General features: G+C 40.5%; 1 long non-coding RNA gene across 1 annotated transcript; it reads right to left on the bottom strand.

Moving 5' to 3' along the window:
• Nucleotides 1-4,043: 4,043 nt before the first annotated feature.
• Nucleotides 4,044-23,036, bottom strand: LOC124194011. Its single transcript, XR_006874564.1, has 4 exons — nt 22,512-23,036; nt 17,408-17,611; nt 5,365-5,603; nt 4,044-4,257 (listed from the first exon to the last, which is right to left on the bottom strand). It is a non-coding gene; the product is annotated as an uncharacterized LOC124194011 (long non-coding RNA).
• Nucleotides 23,037-23,505: the final 469 nt, after the last annotated feature.

The following is a 23,505-nucleotide window of genomic DNA, read 5'->3' on the forward strand; positions in this document are numbered from 1 at the left end:
GAAAAACGAATTGTAGGAGGGCAATATTCGCCGCATGTGAGCGGCGGGAGCAACTGACGGCAGCTCGGCGCAACGGCAGCAATGAAGCGGCCGAATGGGGCGGCCAACGGGACCCCGTCACGCGCTTCTCCTTTCCCTCGTTATCTCCCCCCCCCCCCGTCCCCTCCTTAGCCTGGGCTGTACATTTGCCTCGACGTCACATGTAACGAAAAAATAAAGAAGAAAACGGAGATAGAGATAGACAAGAGAGAAAGAAAATAAAAGATAAAAAAGAAGCAGGGCAATGGCGGGCGGCTGGAGTTGCGATGGATGGAAGGAAAGGAGACAAGGACGATAGGAGCCGGTCGAGAAAATAGCCCATATTATATCCATAAGAGTTGATATAAATCTTGGCGGTACGTCGAATAAATAGAAATGACGACTTTTACACTGGGAATAAAAGTCGCGAAAGTTTTGAATCACCAAAAGGGAACAATCGGTTGTAAAATAAAATGAAAGAAAAAGCAAAAAAGCAAAATGAAAATTCTTTTTTTTTCTTCTTTCAAACGTGTGTACTACCTTCTCTAAAGAAAGATAGTCTTGCATGCGAGCTGGGATAAATTAACCAATGAAAAAATAAAGTACTTAACTTAACTTCAATTTAAAAAAATCAAAATTTAAAAATATAAATCCCCGGAATTCGATTCAAAAGGTACAAATGACGCACAAGTGCTGTACAACTGTTGTCACGTGCTTTTGTTATTGCGTCACGGAGAAAATGCCCATCTTTAAATTATTCTCGGTGGCAACCGAAAAGTTCTGACCATTTTGAGTGCCCATTGAACGAGGCTGAAAAAAAAAACGCGTTTTCCCGTGATGTTTGAGCTGCAACAACTCCATTATCCGTTTTAAACTTCTCCTTCCTCCGGGCGGAAGACAATCTACCGTCTAGTTGCAACAAGAGAAAAGAAGAAGAAGAAGAAGAATGCTGCTGCCGGGATGGTTGGACTGATGGGTCTAAACAGAGACTTCCATTTATTTCCACGTTTTTTTTTTCAAAAATGGCTTTTGGACGTGTTCGTTCTTATGTGAGTTGTCTACTTTTGTCTCGTTTTCCCTGTCAGATATATTTTTCTATTTCCAACTTTTGTTTTGTTTTGTTGTTTTTGCTCGGGCGGAGTCGGGCGGTCGCCACGGGAAAAAATCGTTTCGTACTGCGTGGCATTGTTGTCATAAAAGACAATAACGGCCACCAACGGGAGGTGGAACAGTCAGCCAGAGCCCAAAGAAGAAGAAACGACGTTGTGTCAAGAAAATCTGATGATTTTTATTTGTATTTGACATTCTCATAAATTTCACCCAGCGCTTTGTGTTGTCTGGCCATTCTTTTAACTGCGACTCCCGACTCGACGAATGATCCCAGCCGTTCCACAAGGCTGGCCGACGAACGGACCCAGACGTTTGCTGTACCTCATCATCACGTAACCTGCCACAGTATAGTCTGCTAGTGCTAGTACGTGTCCGTCAAAAATCGACCAAAACAAGAGAAGAAAAAGAAAAAAAGAAAACGGGCGCCAAATATGCCAAAATAGTCGAGAAACAAAAAACCCAAATCCAGTCACAGTTGATATAGAAAGCGTTGCACAGCATTCCAGCCATTTATTAAGATCCCGAAACGTGCGATTTTTTGTCTCGAAGGCAACCCGTCTTCTAACCTTATTACATTACAATGTGTATCAAACACAGACACACACAGACACACACAATAAGACAAGACCAAATTGGAATTCAAATGTTGAGACCATTTCACGAATTCCACGCCACACACAAAAGCTGAACGGAAAACTCAAAAAAAAAAACACAAAACTTCTTTTTGTGTGTTTTGCTTGGCTGTCGAGAGAGAAATTTGAATTTTTTCCCGCCTTGTGGGCACCGGCGAGCGGGAATAGTCTATCGGGACAGATTCACAGTCGTCTTTCATCATCATCAATTTCAATCATTTCGTTGCTTTTGATTCCTTCACCTCGTTTTTGGCCATTTTCACCAGTCCCAAGACAAAACGGACAGGACCGAGCAGAGACCCGAGACCCCCGAAAAAAGAAGAAACTTGTTCTACACGCAACCCAAACACAACACACAAGAGAGTCGGGATTCCAATTAACAAAATGCCGACCCTATAGACCCCCGTTTGGTTTTCCCATCCTGAAATGATATTTCTCTTGTTGTTTTTTTATTATTCCAACAAGAAAACAACAGACAGACAATTGCGTGTAATCAGGTGAGTCATTTTTTGTTAAAAAAAAGACCCACATACTTTTGATTTTTTTTCTTCCAGGGGGAACTTCATTCCCCCTCATCCATCCATCCCTCCCCCCCTTCCAACTACATTCTCTCTTCCATGACTGACTATGTGGCCGCGGTTATATGCCGGCCCGCCGGAGCCGGGCAAATAGAGTGGCGCATGTCTAAGCAAACTTTGTAGCTGGATTCTTCACCAGTGTATGCTATATACGTATTATACGTATGTTGTGTGTATCTACCAATACTACATCCAACCGGTTTGTCTTGTCTTTCATCCACACAATTCCCGATCGTGTCCGCCGTCCGTGAAACGTAAAGAGATTCTTACAGACACAATTCAGACACAAGTGCCGCAATCATCACAGACCGCCGCTGGGGGGCACTAACCCCCCGCCAAAAAACAAAAAAAACCAAAAGGAAAAAGAGAGAAAAACAGAAATGGATTTGAAAGCTTATCAAATCCTCTTTGAAAATGAGAAAGGCAGTCTCCAAGTTGCAGACGATAAGTGTCTAATCTAAGTAAGTCATAGACTCCCAAGACAACAAACGGGTCGGAGAGTCCAGACAGGCGAAAAACAAAACAAAAATGCAAATTCAAAAAAAAAAAAGAAAAAAAGAATTTCGGGAGAGAAAAATGACCCGAAAACGGAACCCCCGTGTGAACAAGAAAATTGGTGGGGAAATTAAAAGGTTCCATTAGATAAGCGCCACCTTCACGCCACGCGATGATGAAACATTTGCAATTAAAAAAAAAAAAAAAAAAAAAAAGAGTCGGCACGCGACCTCCGTTCTTCTCCTTCATCTTTTCTTTTTCTCTCCTCTTTTCTAAACATTTCCAGCCGCATCCATCCGATTGCGTCCATCCATTCACGAACCCAAAGAAGAAGAAGAAAAAAACACCAACCTCCAAACCTCCGATTCATTGTCAAGAAATCGAGAAAGGCGGCGTTCGTGTAACAAATATTTCAAAACGTTTAATGTAGCCCACACGCCATATTTCATAAAAAAGATACCCAGAATTTGATATACTGTTATAGAAAAAAGGAAAAAGAAAAAGATGATGGTGGTGGTGCGTTGGTATATCTAGTAGACACACACAAGAGATAGAGGGCGAGCTATCTATCATCCGGCCGAAAGGGGAAACCGAACGGCCGCCCGTCCCGAAAATAGACGCAATGTATAAAAATGCCTTCTTTCCTTCTCTCTTTAGCCCGTACATCCATTCGTGGCACTTTTCGTTCGTTCATTCTTGCTGCGCACTGGCTCCCGCTGTAGAGAGAGAGAGACTCTCGCCATTATATGTGCACACACGTTGATTGTGATTACATACACAAGACGGGGCCGAGAGATACACGGATCAGCCGCGTGTGCGTGCAACCGCCCAATCGTGGATGAAATTTCACGACACCTCCCTCTTTTCTTCTTCTTCTTCTTCTTCGTCGTTTTCTTTCCAACACGTTGTTACGCGTTCAAAGGTTAAGAGACATTCTCCGTGGTGGCTTCATTGCCTACGTTTGTTTTCAAAACGTTTCCATGGAAATGGACAAGAAAAAAATACGAAATTGAACGGCGGAAAAAAAAGGAAAGAAAGAAAAGTTCCATTAAACGAACAAAATCAAAGTTCTCCTCCTACTTTTCTCTAATCAATATGATTACGTTCGCTACGTACGACCGCCGCAGATGTTTTTGATGTTAGAAAGTCGAGTCCCGAGAATAAAAATGGGGAAGGAAAAACGGGAGGAGGAGGGAAAAAAATTGCCGCACAAAATTCGGCGGCGACCTTTTTTTTATAAAAATAAACAGATTACACGGAAACCCTAGTAAAAATATCCCGCGGGATTAATTCCAAAAAAAAAGAAGAAGAAAAACAAACGATAAAATTTCGAAAAAAAAAGTCTTCTAACCTTTTTTTTTTTCCCAGGAGGAACTGAACGGGTCTGGTAGAGGGAATCACGGTGTGGTGACCGAACGTTCAACCTATGGCACAAAGAAAAGAGAAAAGAAAAAAAAGAGCAGTTAGAAAATTTGAATCAAACGGCCATTGCTTTTCACTGTCAGCCTGTCTCGCCTGTCTTTTCTCCACATCTATTCTTTGATTTATTCTTTCCCCGTTTTTTTTTCAGAGACCTACTCCACTTTTTCAACCAGATATAAAAAACATATTCTTATTTCATTTGTTACATTAAATTTTCTCTTTGAGTGGATTTTCTCTCTTTCAATTTTTCTTCCAGCGGCGCGCTTCAATTTCAAATCGGGAATAAATGCATTCCGGTTCAAGGTGTACTTGTTTGGCGCACGATAATTGCCCCTGCTCTAGGCTATTGTGGCGACGACGACGACGCTTTTATTATTTCCCTAATAAATAATTGCGTAGAGCCGCCGTCGAGAGTATATAGAGCCTGGCACACCTTATATTATTGCGGCAGAGACCAGTGACAGGGTTTATACGACACCAGTCGCGTGAAATCGGCCCGCAAAAAACCAAATAAAAAAAAACACAGCTGTAAATAAAGTCTAACACTGTTACAAATAAAATAAAGAAAAGATGAAACAAGAGAGAGAAAACAAAAAAATTCTAAATTGGTAAACCCCCTGCAGTGATGAGAGAGAGAGAGAGGTGTCTTCATTATCCCGACAATCTCTTTTCTTCTCTGTGACGTAACGGGAACATTCTTGTCACTTCGCCCGTGTAACCTCGCGATTCATTGAATGTCTTCCTATTCTTCTCTTCTTTTTCTCATTTAGACAACTAGGCCCCGCACTACTGCAATTATCCTCGTTCTTCTTCTTTCTTTGTCCATTATTTGTTTGCCCCGTTGCGGACGATAACGAGCGAAATTGGAATGCGACGACTAAAAATACCACACAACTGTCAAGAGTTTGTTTAGCGTTGGCTCAAGGGCCGGCACCAAGAAAAAAGATGGAAAAATCTCATCTCCGGATGAGAAATGAGCGACATTGAAGTGGTTGCGGTACAGCTTGTAATAGTGTGTGTGTGTGTGCTGCATTATGAAGTGACTGGAGCTGGCGGTTGACAGGTGCCCCCCGGAGCTCTTGTAGGGGATGGACAAAATTCATTTTCACCTGAGTGTGTGTTGCATCGCAATCAGCGTGCCGATTGTCCTGGCCGTCTTTTGGCATTGCTGGAGCCCGTCGTTTTCTCATTTTCACTTGAATTGAATTGGCCGGCAACTCGTTTTCCCGTTGGCTTGTGATGTCAACAAGGCGTCGCCATGCGCGCCAATCCGCCTTTCCATTCAAACTGGCGACCGACAGCCCCAAACAGTCGAAATCTGGGCTCTTCCCTTTTATCATCCGACTGTCTGTTCAAAAAAGAAAAAGAAATAACCCAAATGAATGGCGATATTTAGAAATGAAAACAGACAACGACATGCAACGCTACCTCCAGCACACACACACACACAAGGGAAATAAAATTAGAAAAGAAAAAAAGAAAAAGAAAAAAAGTCCATTATTGTGAGATCTCTTGTTGTCGGTTGGTAATTTATAAGAGTCTCCGCAACGATACGCTTGCGTGTGTCTGCCTCATTTCTCGTTTATTAGTCAAAAAAGAGACTCGGTGCGCAAACGCAGCAGACGCAGATGCACTTCGACTTGGCATTTCTATAATTCTCCGAAAAGAGAAAAAAGAAAAGAAAAAAAAAGAAATAAAACTTGAAAAATTGAACGAGAAAGCCCTTCGGATGGAATTCATTTTTCTCCGTTGCTTCAAATTTAAATCTCTACAATTTTATTCCGCACTTTGAATCGACATCTCATTTCTTTTTTAAACTCATACAAAATGCAGAAGAATTCGACAGGGAAATTCTTCTAGAAAAAAAAAAATCGATTTGGGTTATTCTGGGGCCACACAGAAATCATTTCTAATGGAGGACGGTAACATTCCTTCAAGTGCTCGGCGGGATCACCATCGAGTCCCGCTGTTTCCATGCCTCCCTCAACATCGTCCGACATCTTTGACGACGAAATAACAGGAGAGAAAGAAAGAAAAAAGGAAAGAAGAGCGACATTATCACGTCGATATGAGCCATAGGAGAAAAAGACGAGCATTAGAGACATAAAAACGTCAGAGTCTTTGATTGCATTCATAAAACACTAACGGTTACAGAGTGTTGTGGCCTATAGAGTCCCCCTGGCAGCTCTTTTGGCTTTGGCTTTTTTTTTTACCTGGCCCAAACTCAAGAGGTAATCAGGCTATTTGTATGCCGGTTACGTTTCTGGTGGTACCCCCTTGGCCCCCAAAAAGCACAAGGCTGGCGAGTAGTCGTCGGGCCCCGGCCGCATATATTTTGCGGCTTCAACAACAACCCAAACGGCCAAGCGCAACTCTGCATAAAAGAGAAGAAGAAACAACAAAAAGGGCAGAAGCGAAGTTTTCGGTCGGGACGGGAGGACCGTGTCGTTTCATTTAAATAAACAACAAACAAACCAAAGTGACTCACACGCTGCACGCCATGGGTTTTTTTTTCTTCTTCTTCGTGATTGCGCTGTGTGACCGGCTACATTATTAGCATATTCACCAGCTACTACTTCCTTCACTATTTTGTTTTTGTTTTTTTTTGTTTTTTCTTTTTCGGTTTGTGTGTTTGTTCAATTCCCCCCTCCGTTCTTTTCTCTCCCCCCACCAGCATCACCACCACATCATCATCGAAGAACACCTAGGGGATCTTGATTTAACATCGCCTTCAGACTGGGCAAAACAAACAACTAACACAAATATCGTGAGTACAATCAATCAGCGCTTGTATACATACACAACGGTAGAGCATCTTTCTCTCGGTAGTTGGTAATTGCCGTTGTTTGTTTGTTTGTTTGTTGTACCAGTGTCATCATAATAATAATCGAAAAAGAAGAAAATGATTTTTCGGGATTCTTTTTTCCATTTGCCGCTTCTTCCTGGGGGCTCCTGGAAAAAAGAAAAAAAAAATACCATCTCCCAAAAAAGAACTGGGCGCTTCGGTAGCTAGCAAAAAGGTGGAAACCAACGGGCCAGGGAGGATTAGACACAACAAGAAGAAGAAGAAGAAGCCGACGAAAAAATAAAATAAAAAGAAGAAAAACCAGCAGGGAGAAAAACGGTATTATACGCGGGATAATCTAATCGTCCTTTTTTTTCTTTTCCTTCTTTCCCGAAAGAAAATAAAATAGAAAAAAAACGGAGACATCATGACAGACGGGCGAAAAGGAAATCATTCGAGCGTGGCATTAATAGAAAGTATCTCTCTATTCCACGTCAGTTTTTCGCGTTGAATTTTCTCTCTCTCTCTCTCTTACAAATCCGCTCGAAATATTTAAAAAAAAAAAGAAAATAATCGAAAAAATATCAGACGTAAAGGAGAGAAAAAAAAATGATAAACCAGTCGTACTCTGTCCGTCCGTCCGTCCACGTCTTTTGCATTTTGGCACCATTCGAATTTATTATTTTTTTCTCCTTTTCACTCATTTACCCGGCAGCTCATTTTTCAAAATATAAATAGATATTTTATGTGTATACGTAATGGTAATAATAACTGTTATTTAGGTCTTCATTTTTATTCGGGTAATTTTTAGCCGAGAGGCGCCAGGTGTTGCAGCATCTTAGCTGTACCAACATCACGCAACGCACGAGATTCAGTTTTTTTCTTTCCTACACAGGCGTTTCTCTTATCTCCAAATATTTTTACTCACCAAAGAAAAATAAAAACAACAAAATGTCTAAATGGATCTTAAAAAAAAAAAAAAATTAAGTGGTGGCCGATTCACACAGTGTCCGTATCGATAGAGAGAGATCGGCTACTGTAAAAATAGTGCCATTTCATGTCCACCAATTCCCATTTTTTAAAAGGTTTTCTCTTCTTCTTCTTCTTCTTCTTCCACCTTTTGTTTTGTTTTGTTTTTTTCGTTTAGAAGAGTGATGTCAATTTGCCAGTAAAAACAAGGCAATTAACACACACAAGAGAGACGCGTGAGAAAACGTGAAAATATACAAGAAACAAATGGCCCTTTGCGGGCAGCAATAAACAAAAGCCGAGGTAGTTTTAGCGCCATTTTCAAACTTTTGGAAATTCCTGGAAAGGTTTCGCGGCAGATTGCATTCCACTCATTACACAACGGCAATTATTCTCGTCATAATGGCGATACGATCAAAAAAGGGTCGAGTGAGAAATGTATATGTGTAACAAAGACAACAACAATAACAACAACAACCACCGCAACAACAACAACAAAAAATTCCGAAAAACTGAAAAGACATCATCATCATCATCATCAGTTGGCGGCGGTCTTATATAACGTTACACACACACACTTACAGCTGTGTTATTGTTCCTCCATTCCACTTGCTGTACCCGCAAATTAACTGGCGATCCGTAAAATTTATAATTTTCTGTACTTTCTTTCTCTCTCTCTCTCTTTCTATTTCTCTCTATAAAATAATAATAATAATATAGTATATAAAAAAAAAAGATTTCAATCACATACTCCTCCTCCGAAAATCAAATAAAAACACGGGACGATTCATCATCATCACATCACAAGTTTGCGTTATGCATCATGTAAAATTCCCTAACTAACCCGCCAACCACACCAGCAGAGTCTTTTCTCTCGTTCCTTCTCTTTTCCGTCGAGAGATAAGCGACTCGCGTGCCGTTATTTTGACGCTGTGGCTAAAGCTATTTTCTCCTCGTTGTTTTTTTCTCTCTCTCTCTGTCGTTCGTGTGTGTCCAAACACAACACATTATATAATAATACCAACCGGATCGAAAAAAATAACAATAAAAACCAAATATATTTAGTGAAAATAATTTTTTTTCCCATTTCCCGTCCACACATCTTTCAAATAGACACACGATGCGTATAATACAAGGGACGTGATTGTTTATATATTCACCGACACTGAGAAATAAGGAGACGCCGTCCAAGGAGTATCAGACAATGGGTGAAGTGCTTCGATAGAAAATTTTGACTTGAGCTAAGCTATCGCTTCACTTGAAGTGCACCAAGACTCTCTCTATATATATCTGCTGGCTCTCTATATATCTATGGCTGCTCATTTGCTCCTTAGTACATGTTGTGCACAGCGTATATACGTACACATATGCTAATGCTCTGTAAATATAGCGATTCGTCATCGCTGGCCTGGTAACCCAGATAAACAAATTCAATCACCTTTCAAATTTGAATAGTTTTCGCTGGCCATAGAAATCTGGCGTGCCCCCGCTGTTGGAAAATCAAAAATAAAAAAAAAAATATGAAAAATTGAGCAAATCAATTCAGAATAGAGGAGAAGAAGAAGAAAAAAACCAAACAGGTCCGACAACTTTTGCTTTATTGCTGGCCCATTGTTGTTTCACCTGTCTGATTGGCACTTTTCTTCTTCTTCTTTTTCTTTTTTATCTTTGAGCTCAGTTAAACAAACTCACGTCTCATCTTTGGCTGTAGAGTCCAGGCTAAAAATAATGATCGTTTTTTTTCTTATTGTTCAGCTCCGGCCATCAACGAGGCAGAAAAATGGCCAAGCAAAAATAGAAAAAGACTCGCATCATCTTTTGAATGTGAAACTATAAAAGCGCGTCAGGAAAAGAGACGGCCCTCAATGGAGAGTGTCTGTCCGTCATAAGAGAACCCCCCCCCCCCAAAAAAAAAATAACAATGGCGACGATAATCTCATCTCACAAAAGCGCAAAAAAAGAAAGAAAGAAAAGAAACCAAGAGAAGATAACGGAAGAAACATTCGAAATGCGAAAGCCAATTAAATTCGACATTCAAAAAGTTGAAACAATAGTGCGCGCGCTGTGTCTGGTTGGAATTCGTTTTTATAGGACATCATCATCTTTTATTCTCCCCCCAACTCGTTTTTACACGATTCAAATCGCACAAGGAGGGAAAGAAGAAGAAAAAAAACACTCTTGCACACCAAGAACTACAGAGGAATTGTAATTGGATATTTATCTTTAAATTGGGAACCTTTTTTTAAAGAAAAAAATGATTTTTTTCCATCGTCATCGTTGGACGGCCTTCGGGATTTATGATTTTTCCAATTTGATTCGATTTTTATAACCCCCCCACACTTTTTTATATCGCGCTAGATTGAGGCAAGCAAGAACATTCTAAGAAAAGATTCAGATTTTTTTTATGATGATTTTCGACAGAAACCAAAGCTCCTTTCTCCGTTTCGAAGATCTGGCACGGCCCCCACACACAAACGCCGTTCCGTTTCACAATCGATTCCCGATACCCTTTTTTTTCCTCCCCGTCATCTTTTTTATTTGTGCCAAGATTGAAAAAAATCCAGTCAGACGACATTGGTGGAATCCATGACAAAATTTGGATTTCTTTTAGGTTCAACATTTTTTCCCGATTTCGGTTAAAACGAATTTCTCCCGCGTCTATTTCGATTTCCATCGCTATTTATTTTTTTGGGGAGGGGGGGGGGTTTATTTTTCACGGCGATTTCACTCGCCGTCATTTAATCTGGCGAACGGGATCGCTCCGTAATTCTGTCCAGTTTTGCCAACAGAACAAACAAACAGAAACAAAAAAATTTCAATGGGCCGGCCGCCCACGGACGACGGGTGACTGACTGGCCAACGGCGACATCAAATTCAATTCACTTTCACGTCCGTCTCTTTTTCTCTCTCTCTAGTTCTTTCCCATTCACAATCTCCCCGATGGCTTTATAATCACCAGGCGCCCGGCCGGGCAATCGTCGTCACGACTCGACCCGACGGCCAATGCGCTCCACTTGCTTTTCGTTCAAAAAATCCTCGTACGCGACACGATTTCGCCAAACCGAAAAAGAAACAAAATTAAAAAAAAAAAAACGTGAAATTCACCATCGACTTCACAAGACGCAGCGTCCCTCAATCAAATCAAATCAATTTTTGGTTGTTTTTTTCTTGTTTTCTACATTTCTCATTTCCGAGTGGATGGATCCCGCGTGAGTCGGCGTGCAGGAGAGCCCATCGAGCTTTGCGTGTGTGGTCGAGGCGTGACTGGCCGCCTCTCGAGCGCCAGCACCGAAATATTACATCACACTCTCGCCCCTTTGATTATCATCAGCATCACCTCTGCATGTGATGGCGATGATATCCTCTCGTAAACGGGACACGGACCGATATCTCCCCCCAACCCCCCACACACAAACGAATTACGTGACGCTCTTTTTTACATGAAATGCACCGTATGTTGTACAGATCAAGAAAAAAGAGAGAACAACAACAACAACAATAACCGAAAAAGAGAGAGAGAGAAAAAAGAACGAACCGGGACAACAGTCATCGGGACACGAGAGACTCACGCTATACATCTCACCCAGCGCCAAGAGTTAACGAAGCGTGACCAGGGCCTTCACGCTCGACGTGAATTTTTCGACATCTTTTTTTCCTTTTTCTTTTTCCCCTGTCCCGTACACCTTTTTTTGATGTGTTGGTTTGGGTTGTCGCGCGGCGGGAATTTCAAACGACATCGTCAAAAACAACAAAAACAAGAAGAGAAGGGAAGGCAAAAAAGAAAAAAAAAAAAAAAAAAACATTTTTCTTACGAATGTTAAACCCCTTCGGGAGGAGCAAAGTAAAAAAATAAATAAATAAAAATAAATAAAAAATAAAGTTCTAACTTCATTTTCACCAAATTGTCGTTCGGGAGAGAAAGAAAAAGAAAAAGAAGAAGAGAGGTAAGGGGGCCACCTGGCGCGGGATCTTCAATCAACCTTTTCTTCTCTTACAAGAAAATGGCCCCGAGAAGAAATTTCAATCCGACGTGGAGCAGCAACTAGCGAAACTTATGTACACACACACAGACATGCCCTGACGCACAGAGTGTCTATACACACACACACACATACACATAGAGCCGTAATAAAAGTGTTAAAGAAGAAGGGGGGGAGAGTGTTCCTCCTCCTTGTGCGTCATAATTCAGCTACGGGCTCGCTAATTGAATTCAGACAGTTTTCTCTATTCCTGCAGCTCTTTCAAACTTCTTCTTCTTCTTCTTCTGAATTTTCATCTACATGTGTGTGTGTGTGTGGCCCTGCGAGAATCTTTTTCACACGTCGACACCGTCCAGCGGGACCGTGGTGGGACCCCGGGTGCTGGCCCGTTGTTGTTGTTGCCCCGGCTGTAAAATCCAATCAAACTCCTTTTCAATCTTATTTGATCTCACAAGAGAGCTAGGAGAGCTTATAGGAGCTGTTTTTCTTCTCTTCTTCTTTCCATCTGGCCTTTTCTTCTCTTGTACGAGTCCATTTGGAATCGTCTTGAGCGCTGCGCTGCGCTCTACGTCGTCGTCTCTTTACAAAAGAATGGCGGCGCCACAGGGACGCAGCCAAAGTTATTTAGTCAGGGTTATCTAACTCTTAATTTATTGGAGATAACTCGTCGTCGAAAACGTTTCTTCTTCTTTTTTACCTTTCCCTTTTTTTTCCTATTTCCCCCCTAATCTATGACTAGAAATCGCTCGTCGTATTCTCCCAACTTGTTCCCCCAAACACCTCGGGAAAACAAAAACAAACAAAAGGAAAACATTTTTTTTTTTTTTTAAATAATCCCTGAAACAAAAAACAAAATACATTTTGTTTTTCAAGTTGTCCATTTCTGTTCGAACGTTCTATAAGTTAGAAAATCAATTTCAGAAAAAAAAGAAATGCAATTCAAGAATAAGAGCGCAACAAAAACAAACAAACGAAAAAAATCAAATTAAAAATTTTGAAAAATGTTTTTTGTTTCTTTTCGTTTGTTTCGAATTTCTTTTATTTTTTTTTTTTGTTTTTAACCGGTTGATTGGCTCTGGATGTTGATGTAATCGGTCACTATTGTGGATTGAGTACCGAGAGAAAGACAAGTCCCTCCTCCTCTTCCTCGGAGACCCGTTTCGCGTGTATGCAAATGTCGCAGACGACAGCCCAACCCGATTGAACCAAAGAAGAAACAACAAAATTGAATTTCAAACAAATAAAAGAAATTCAATATCAAGACAGGGCCGATTTGTTTCGATTGGGAAATCAAAAAGGAAAACGTTAAATAAGAGTAGAGAAATAGGGGGTCCAAGTGAGACACACACAACAACAGCAACAACCACCCAAACAAAAAAAAAGGTAAATTAAAGCCAAAAAACAAACAGGTTTGATTTGGTTGAATCGACGAAAAGAAAAGAGAGACCAATAGATAATGGCAGTACACGATTCTCCGCAGAGTTTCTGTACGATCCATCAAGAGACCACGTCGGGGTGCCTATAGGGAACAACAACAACAACAACAAGGGGATCTCAACGTCATTCTCCCGGGGAAGAAGAAAAAAAATCAAACATTTTTTTTTCGAATTTTGTTTTATTGTTGTAGAGTTTTCCATCGACTGTTTGTATGTACTTTGTGTGCTGGGGCTGTAGTACACTACGTGATTTGGTTTCGTGATTGACACCGGAGCGGATGGATGTCTTTTTAAAAAGAAAAGAAAAGAAAAAAACTTTCAAGGGAGTCGGAAAGATACAACAACATTCGTACAGAGGGGGAAAAACACGGGAACCTCTTCCAACAACAAAAATAGAAGATGGTTGAAGGAGGGAAGGGGGGGGATGAACGATGGCTCTTGTCATCCATCACGGGACGAGTCACGACCAGCAAAAAGGCAAAGGGGGACCAACATCTTTTTTGTATTGTTGTTGTTGTTGTTGTTCCTCTTTTCTCCTGGAGATGTTCGTACAAGACGATTCCCCATTTTGACACAATCTCGCTCCTTATTGTAGAATAATATTTCCCTCCCCCCTCTCCCAAACGGCAAACGGTTCCTCTTAAGGCCATTGTCGTCTGCTCGTCACCCGATCCCGATGAAAACGCGCAACAGAATTGCGGGGGGGATTTTCAATTGTCCTCTTCCTCTTCATCCGCGCTGGGACATTGTGGAAGGAGAGCCGGATGACAGCACAAATCTTGTCGACATTTTCTCCAACAAAATGAAAATGGCCCTAAAGTTTTTTTCCCCCCTCCTTTTGACATTTTAATCCAATAGATTCTAATGAAATAAGAAAAAAAGAAACTGGAAAAATAAATAAAAGGGAAAAGCAGGTGCCCATCAAAAATGTTGGCCAGCACTTTGATGAAAAATGGCGAGCCACTACCAAGCCGAGATCGCGGGATGCATACGTAATTAAGAAAACGACTTGAAATATTTAAGAGAAAATTAAACAACAACAAAAAAATAGAAACATTCATTCGACCGTTTCTCGTTGAGATTTTGTTTTTTTGTTCGTTTGTCGTGATCAGATTTTTATTTATTCCCGAAAAAAAAATCGACCGTGTTGACGAATCGACACTTGGGGAATTTTCGGAATTTTTTCTCTCCCCTCCGATCAACATTCACGACGAGGATGAAAAAAAAAAATAGTTTTTTGAAAAGTGCCCGCGGTCTGATGTGTGTGTGAATAGGAAAAAAAAAAAAGCTTTTCTAAAAAAGATCGAATAACTTCCCTGCGGTTGTTTTTATATACAACGCCCATCATGATTGATATTCTTCTCAAGTTTCTTCGTTTTTTTCTGATTTTTTTATTTTTCACGTTCCAGTGCAACCGAATACACAAGAGGCGGATGTATCGATTTTAATAGGTCGAATCATCATTTTCTTTCTGATTTGAATAAAAACATTTATAAGAAAAATCAGATCGAGAAACCACTCGAGCGTGAACGGGAGTTGCACAATGAGAAAAAAAGTCGATGCCATTGCGGATAGGGTCCGTTAGTGGAGACGTTCAAAAGAATTCCGTCCAGTCTCTCTGGCTGGTGCTCCTGCTGCTGCGACATTTTACGTGAAAATAATCAAAAGGAAACGATGAGGGGCGACTCAGATGGAAGTAATCCGCGAGTCGATCGGACAGGTGCAACTTCAAGCGTCAAAAACCGGGACCCAATCGGCCAAGAAAGAAAAAAACGGGGGTCGTTGTTTCCAACCAAAGTCATTTCTCATCAGACATTCACGACTTTGATGAGGCAAACAACAAGCAGGAGGTCAACAACTAGCAGCGCATTACAGAGAGAGACTAACGATAAGCTCGACACACAAAACCCAAAGGAGCGGGGGGAATAAATAAATAATATAGAACGGCAGCAGCAGCAGCCGCATCAGTTTTTTTTTTGTGTCCCTCGACAGGAGCTTAAAAAGGTGGGAGGGCCAGCGGGACAAGAAAGAAAAGAGAGAAAGAATAAAAAAAAAGGTGGACGGACTTGTCAGATGAGAAACGTCGATTGCATCGGTCGTTCGACGCGTGCCTGAAATCTTCAAAATGAAGTCGGAATTTTCGACTTTAGTCAAAAATAAAAAAATAAAAACGGGCGAAAATGACCAACGGCCACATGTGTGTACATTGAAAAGTGTCGGTAAAATAATGGGGGGAAATTTTAAAAAAGGGAAAAAGAAATTTACAATTTTTCAAAGTGTTGGGGCTCTTTTAAAGAGAAAACTTTCAATCTGCTTCTAGGAGCTCAGCAGCTAGATATTTTCTTTCATTTATAATAACAGGCCGGACGTGTGTGTGTGTGTGTACTATAGCTACTCTTCTTCTGCTTCTTCTTTATGTAACCAAAGGGGAAAAAAGGAGAGAGTGATGGCCATCCAATGCAAAGGGTCGAACTTTCGGTCCCGCTCTCCTGTCGTCATCACAACTTTTAATTCTTTTCATTTTTCAAAGAGAATTCAATTCAATGAATTTAGATTTCTCGGCACGCGCACAGAGGTCCTCCACATCATCAAAAGGGAAAAAAAGAGCAAGAAGAAAATTTAAAAAAAAAAAAAAAACTTGATTTTTGATTTAAAAAGAGAGAAGGGACGACGTGTATATTTTTGTTCTTTCCTTGTGGGCCCGCTATCGAACGATCAAATGATCCATGCAACAAGTCTAGAAGAAGAAGAAGAAGAAGAGTCACTGCAAAAGAAGCAAGCATCCAGTCCGGTTTACTTTTGTTACATGCACGCGCGATAAACATCTGGATTCTCCTCCGACTGTCGATTTATCGAAAAAGAAACTCAAAAATAAAAATAATTTTTAAAAAATGAGAAAAAAGAAGAATGAGAAGTAGAGACAACGACGTGAGAGGACCTTCATTATGAATCAGTCAAAGACTGAAAAAGAAGAAGACAAAAGAGGAGGGACGAGATCAACGGAAAAATTAGAAAATGTTAAAATAAAAACGAGTTCTCCTCATTTCGGGGACCCGTTTCCCGTCTTGTCAAAAAATGCCCAGCAATTTCAATCGAAAATCGAGCGACAAGAAAGAAGAAAAAGAAGAAGAAGAAGAAGAGTCCCCAAATGTAACAAATGATATTACATTTCAGCATGAGGCGCTTCTTCGTGGGACTCTATAAGAGCGGTAAGTCCACGTTCTAACTTGATTTATTCCCAAAAGGAGATACATTTGATGGCTACTTTCTATTCCAGTCAGGTCGTCGCATATACAACCCACAACTATGGACACCCATCACACAAGAGTTCCTTACTATACGCTGCCGTCCATCTCGGATTTTCCATCAACGACGGATGGAAAGACAAAAAAAAAACAAAAAGGAGAATGGATCAAACGTGGGCGATATTTTTCTCTCTTCTTTCATGCGCGCACTCTCTACTCTATCACAAACGTATATTGACGATAATGGCAAACATCATCCGGCTGGCAGAAGAATGTTTCTTTGTCTGATAAAACACGGGAGACCCTTAACCAAACAAATGATGATTTTTCTCTTCAAGTGAAAACAGTCTTTTGAGATACGAATCGTCAAAAAACAACACAACAAAAAAGCAGCTGGTACGAAACGAGGAGGTGCTTGTCTGGCGGCAGGTCGTCCCTCTTGATCAAAAAATTGTTTTGCTGCACTTGGCTTCCAAGTGTTTTTTAAAGTGCAAAGATTTTCGAATGTGAACGGTTTACCCACAGGAAAAGTTGCGAGGAATAAAACTAAACCGGGCCTGATCTGAAGTCGTTCGACAAATGAGTTGAGAGTGAGAAAAAAACGAAGAGAAAAAACAGTTGCAGTCAACCGCCTATAGGTCAGGAATACACGTACTCCATGACTACGTAACGATTTATAATCAACGCCCGCCAAAAATTTTGAAAAAGGAAGAATAGATATCAATTTTGTCTCCTACCTTTATGCCTGGGAAATACAGCCAGGCATCTACGTCAGTTGCTCCATCCATCCGCCGAAGTCGAAGAGTTCAATTACACCAGACGGGATGTCCTCGTGAATACACCCACATTCACATGGGCATACACGAAGACATGAGAGAGAGATCCGTAACTCGATTGGCAATGCAGTCGATTGCGTTCCAATGCAATGAGATGCTATTTACCTAAATGGAAATAGAAAATTGGTTACGGATAAATATTGGCAGCAAAAAAGAAAAAGGGTTACAGAGTGCAAACAAACTGCCATGCATCGACAAGGCAATCACATGAGAAATGCAAATCAGGCACTAACATTTCACCAATTTGGAACAGGTTTAACTCTTCTTTAGCTACCACAATCATTCTATTTGTATTCTTAGTTTTATTTACTCGCTAAACAGCATGGAGTATGACGGTTATCAAAAAGAAATCAATCTAAAACACTATAAATCTTGATTCTTGAACCATTTTTTGTCTTCTTGAAATTTTCAACTAAAAGAAAGCAAACGACACTTGTCCAATTTTCTTCTAATCAGCATGCATAATACGATATCGATAGAAATTGAAATGATAAAAAATCGATTTCTCGACTGGCCAAGAGGGAATAAATATTTCATATTTCATACTGCCCCAGCTGTGATCGGCTTGTACATACACACATATAGCCCCCGAAAAAAAATAAAATAATAAGTGTAACAGTGTAACTCTTTCTTTCTTCTATCCTTTTCTTTTCTTTCCCTGGGAAATAAATCCCCACATCTCCCGCTACGAACTTCTTCTTTTTTTCTTTTTCGTGATATATATTTATAGACGTGGGGGTTATATAATGCAGAGCTTGGCGCAACAGGTTTCGGACAATATTTAAACAGTCCACACAGCTAGCCAGCCGTGTGTTTCTCTCTCTCTCACGGACCTTGGCATTATTTATGGATTTGCTTGGCCGTCCTCTCTTGTTGTTGTTCAGTCGACTGTTTATCATCATCGTCGTAAAAGAAAAGATAAGAAAAGGAAAGAAGGAAATATCAAAAACTACTATATTATAATAATACCCAAGATTTCCTTGGTTGTTGCATCAATAAAAGTCGTTCAATCCACGCAACAACAAAAACAACAACAACAAAAATAAGTCCCAAAGAAACAAAAACAAAAAGGGAAAAATCTGTGAGGAGAAAAAACGTCCATAGTTTTCCTCCCCTCGAGGAATTCCCGGAGAGATGAAATGCTAATGTCTTACCGGCGCAACAACATTGTGTGTGTGTGTAAGGGTCCCCCCTTTCATTCCTTTTTTTTTAATACTCGCAGCGCAAATTTTTAAAAATTCATTTTTACTTTCTTTTCTGCTTGGCTCACGACACATTATACGGATTTTTTTTTTTTTTTTTTACCCATAGTGTATAGGGGAAGCGGGAGATTGAGAATAGCGCACAGACCGCCAACGGGGGGAGATATAAATGCACGACAACAGCGACAAGAGTCTCCCAGTCGTAAAAAGAAATTGAAGAAAAAAAAAGTAAACAATTTTATTTTTTGTTAGGGGCGAAATCTTGGCGAAAAATCGCGTAGAATCCATCAAACAAGAAAACAAAAAAACAAAAAATATATTTTGAAAAGAAAAAGAAATAAACGGACGATAGCGAAAGAAAACTTTCGGAAAGTGGTACATCTTCCACATCGACGTCCAGCGTGTCTAGAGAGTCGTCGTCGGTATGTCCCCATTTTCCACCCGCGTTCCTACACGTTCAAACAAGGACCCGCGGGACCCACACGCACGGCCCGAAAAACAAAAAAAAAACAAAAATCGTAAAACAAACAACCAAAACCAAAACTGCCTTGTAGCAGCTAACTGTTGGGCATATCGACGGTACCCTGGGTGTCTCTAATCACGGTGTCACGCTCCGGTCACAAACACACGGAGCCCTCGCCGTCGTCGCTCTTCAAATCCAGTCAAAGCAGCGGGGGTGGCAACAACAACACGAAACAAATCTCCTTCCTTTTCTTTTTGTTTTGGTAAAAATGTAAATATTTATTTGGGCTTTTTGATTGGGCGCTGTTTGTTATCGCACCGAGCCCATCAAAACGTCCAGAGGGGGAAAGGCGAGAGAGGTGGGAGGGCAGGTCGTGAAATGTGGAGCGCTATTTATTGGCAGTATAAAAACATGAGATGAAATAAATTAAGGAAACTCGGTACTTGAATCACATTTGCCCAATTTTTATCGACCGAATTTGTGCAGCCTTCAACCGACAGTCGTAACGCTCTGGTTTTGTTACAAGGCCCATAGCAACCGAGAAGAAGTCATGTCTTTATGTTAGGCAGAAAAAGACAAAACAATTTGGACATTCGTATATAAGAAAAAGGTGGGCTCACGTTGCCAGTGTCGCCCGATCGTGAAAATAAATAAAACGAAACCAAAAGAAGGGCGACACAGTAAGCTTCTCTCTCTTTTTCTAACCGCAAAAGAGGATGATTCAATCAAGTCTAAAGCCGAAAAAAAAAGGTTGCTGTGTATAGACTTTTGGACCGATCGTTATAAGGTCGGCATCGGCAGGAGCCAAGCGTGACTAAGACGTTTTTTTTTTTCGGGCTGTGTTATGTCTGCTGGTCTGTCTGTTTTCTTGTTGAAAAGAGCGGAGGGGAATTGAAGAAACCTTTTTACCTAGCTTCCCTTTTTTGAAAATTTTTTTGAATTTCCCAAAATGAAGTCTTCAAACAATTTTGATATGAAAATAAATAAAAAAATAAATAATAATTTTTCCTTTTTCAAAAGGAAATATAAAAATATTTTTCAAGTTGGACAAGGTCATTGGAGGAATTCCATCCACGTTCGATTACATCACAACTACCGGGGCTCGAGGACATCACACCAAAAAACTCGCTAATGAAATGGAGTGTTGATCGCTAATTGGGTAACAGGTGGAAAAAGGAGAGAGTCAACTGAATAATCAGATCAACGACACATTTTCTATTTAAAAAATTTTTCTTTTTCTTAAAGAAAAGGCCAAAAAAAAGAAGGGGGGGGGAATGTTTGGGTGGAGATGTTTATTCGACTCTACACAGACGTAACCGGCCCCGCCAGAACGTGATAATCCCCCTCTCTTTGCTGCCCCACTCTCATAAAAAGAAGGGCGTCGTTTTTTTTTTTTCTCTTGGCCTTACAACAAGTCTCCCCAATGTGTAATGGCCGAGCAACACGGTCTGGATATAAAAAAAAATTTTCTTCAACAAAAAGTTCAGCAAAAAAACAAAAATGGAAAAAAATGGAAAAAAAGGGCGTAGCAGAGTGTCCGTGATTTTTCATCATCATCCGGATAGAGATGAATATAAAAAGCTCTAAAAAGACATCCCCCCCCCCACAAAAAAAAAGCCATTAAGAAATAACTAGTGGGGACCTTTTCTGAATGTCGTTGGAGGGGGAAAAAAGGAAAAAAAAAACTAAATATCCCACCAATGTATTATCGATTGAGAAGAAAAGGTGTTTCTAAACCCTGTTCCATTCAGTGTCTTGAATGACGCAAAGATCACGTCCGTCCGATCTGGAAACGAAAAAAAGAAGTCGGAGAGTTAGCGTGTGGTACACAGAGCAGACACACTTTACTCTTCTTCTTCTTTTTCAAAGTGTCGTTGTGTCTGCGAGCCAGACACCACCACCAACTTTTGGTCTTTTTTCTTCTTCTTCTTTTGACCGTTTTTATTTCCTGCAGCCTCTTCAAACTGTGTGTGTGTGGAGAGAGAGAGAGAAAACAGTTTCTTTCAGTGCTGCTGCTGCTGCTGCGTGTGAAGTCAAAGGAAAAAGGTTTGGCCGCCAACCAACCGATGGGCGTCGTCGACATAACATGAAAATGGTCTTTTTTTTCTTTCCTCCTTTTCTTAACTCTTATCTTCTTTTGAGAGGAGCAAAATATACAAGAGATAAAGAAGAATTCGGGGAAAAAACGTTTCCATCTTTCAGACCCAAAGAGAGGGGATTCATCCCGCAAGAAGAAAATTCATTGGCGCTATCAAACACATTGTGGGTTTAAATGACGTCAAAGCCAAATAATAAAAGAAAAAGAAAAAAAGGTTTTTCTCATTCGTCCGGAAGTCATTAGAACTTTTTGTTTTTCCTTGTTTCCCCGACCCCCTAATAGCTCTGCAACTTTAATCGTTTTTGGCCGTGTACAATCCAAAAGTAATTCGCTAAATGAAGATAATAAAACAACAACGACTCTGGGAATATTGTCCGAATCAATCCTCTTAATCTCCCACCCAAAGACTCGAAATGGGAAGGCCGTTAAAAACAGAGAAAGAAAAAAAGGAACTTTAGGACACACATGGCCACTCGTGTAACAGTAACACAAACCGACTTTTCTTGGCCGCAAGGTGGAACTCTTCAAAACAATAATAATGAAACGAAAGAACAAAATAAACAAACAAACAACGTCTCCTCATTTGCTTCTCGTGTTATCTCCGCTGGATAGCAGCTAGAAAAAAAAGAAAGAAAGAGACCTGTCAACGTTCAGTTTTCATTGGTATATGCTAATAACCAGAGAAGTCATCTATAGCCATCGCCACTCCGGTGGAGCGTTTCTTCCTTTCTCCTTTGCCTTGTCTTGTTGAATTTGTTCTGGTTTTGTTTGTTGTCGTTGGTTTCATCGCGCCCCGTTGGATATGTCATTCCTCAACCGAACCCGGGTAATGACATTCATCCATGGAAATCAAATAGAATAAGAAAACGCCGAAATCTCGAAAATGCCTACGTGTCATCGATGACGTCAATCGACAGGGTTGGCTTCTTTTTTGGTCAAAATCAACACGACACATTTTTCCAAGAAAACGAATAGAAAATATAAATAAGACAAAAAGAATCCTTCTTCTTTTCAAAATGTCGACTTGCAGGAATTCTTAAACTCTCGGTAAATAATATCACGAAAAAGACGAGGAGCGGAGAGACTGTCCTGTTGACGCATCAATGGCGTCCAAACAGACAACGAGACAGGCAAATGAAACACGTGGCGGCCATTGACAACATTTCGGAACGATTCCAACTAAACCCGGCCAAAATGACCATACACAGACGAAATGGAAGAGAAATGTGTGGGAGAACTTACTTCATCTTGAGCAGGTTGTTGTTGTCATCCAGGTCGACTCGGGAGAAGATAATGAGAGCCCAAATGAACGAATTTTCAACGTGGCCCAACGTCTCATTCATGGAATGACGGAGAGAACGGCAGCCAAAATATCAGCAGCCCCCACTCATCACAAAATTGAGTTGGTGAGGCACACACAGCAGAGAAAAACAAAACAACAACCGAGTCACAAAACTGGAAGCACCAGTCCACAGTTACAGATAATCAGAGCACAACCACACAGAGATAATATGCAAAGCACGTGCTGGAGAGAGAACTGCGTTTTCACCTTTCCAAGAAAGACACAGAATCCCAACAAAAATAAAGTCAAAAGAATCTCTGATAGGATAATTCTTGTTCACAAATTATCGATAGAACCGTCCAGAGGATAACTGTCAACAGCACTCGTTTGATTTGGCTGGGAGCCCATCAGACCACTTCCAAAATCAGTTTCGACACACACAATGGAGACTGTGCTGACTGAGAGAGTGACAAGAGAAAAGACCACCCAACTGATAATGGCGCGAATCACTTCACATGAGTTGTCAATATGCAAATGGAATGTTGACCCAACATTGCAAGTTCTTTTTTTTTCTTTCAACAGTATATACGTTGTGTGCTCTAAAAAAATAAATAAATACAAAATGCTAATTTTTCCATTGTGATTGTATCACTCGAGATATTGATTTAATGAAATACAATTAAAAATTTTTTTTGAACAAAAAAAAAGAACTTCTTCAGAAGCCGCCTAGAAAACATTGACGTCAACTGTCAACACCGGTTACCGATTTTTACGCAATTTCGATAGAGAGAGAGAGCTGACAGTGTTATTATATACTATATAGCAGTAAAGGTTAGTTTGTTATCTCGGTTGTGTGTGTGTGTGATTTGATTGAAATTTGGCGCCGGGACAGAAAAATGAAATCCCACCTCCCATCTCGTGTAAAACTGGATGGATGACTCAGAGAAACAATTC

This window comes from Daphnia pulex, chromosome 5, assembly GCF_021134715.1.
Source record: "Daphnia pulex isolate KAP4 chromosome 5, ASM2113471v1".
NCBI lineage: Eukaryota > Metazoa > Arthropoda > Branchiopoda > Diplostraca > Daphniidae > Daphnia > Daphnia pulex.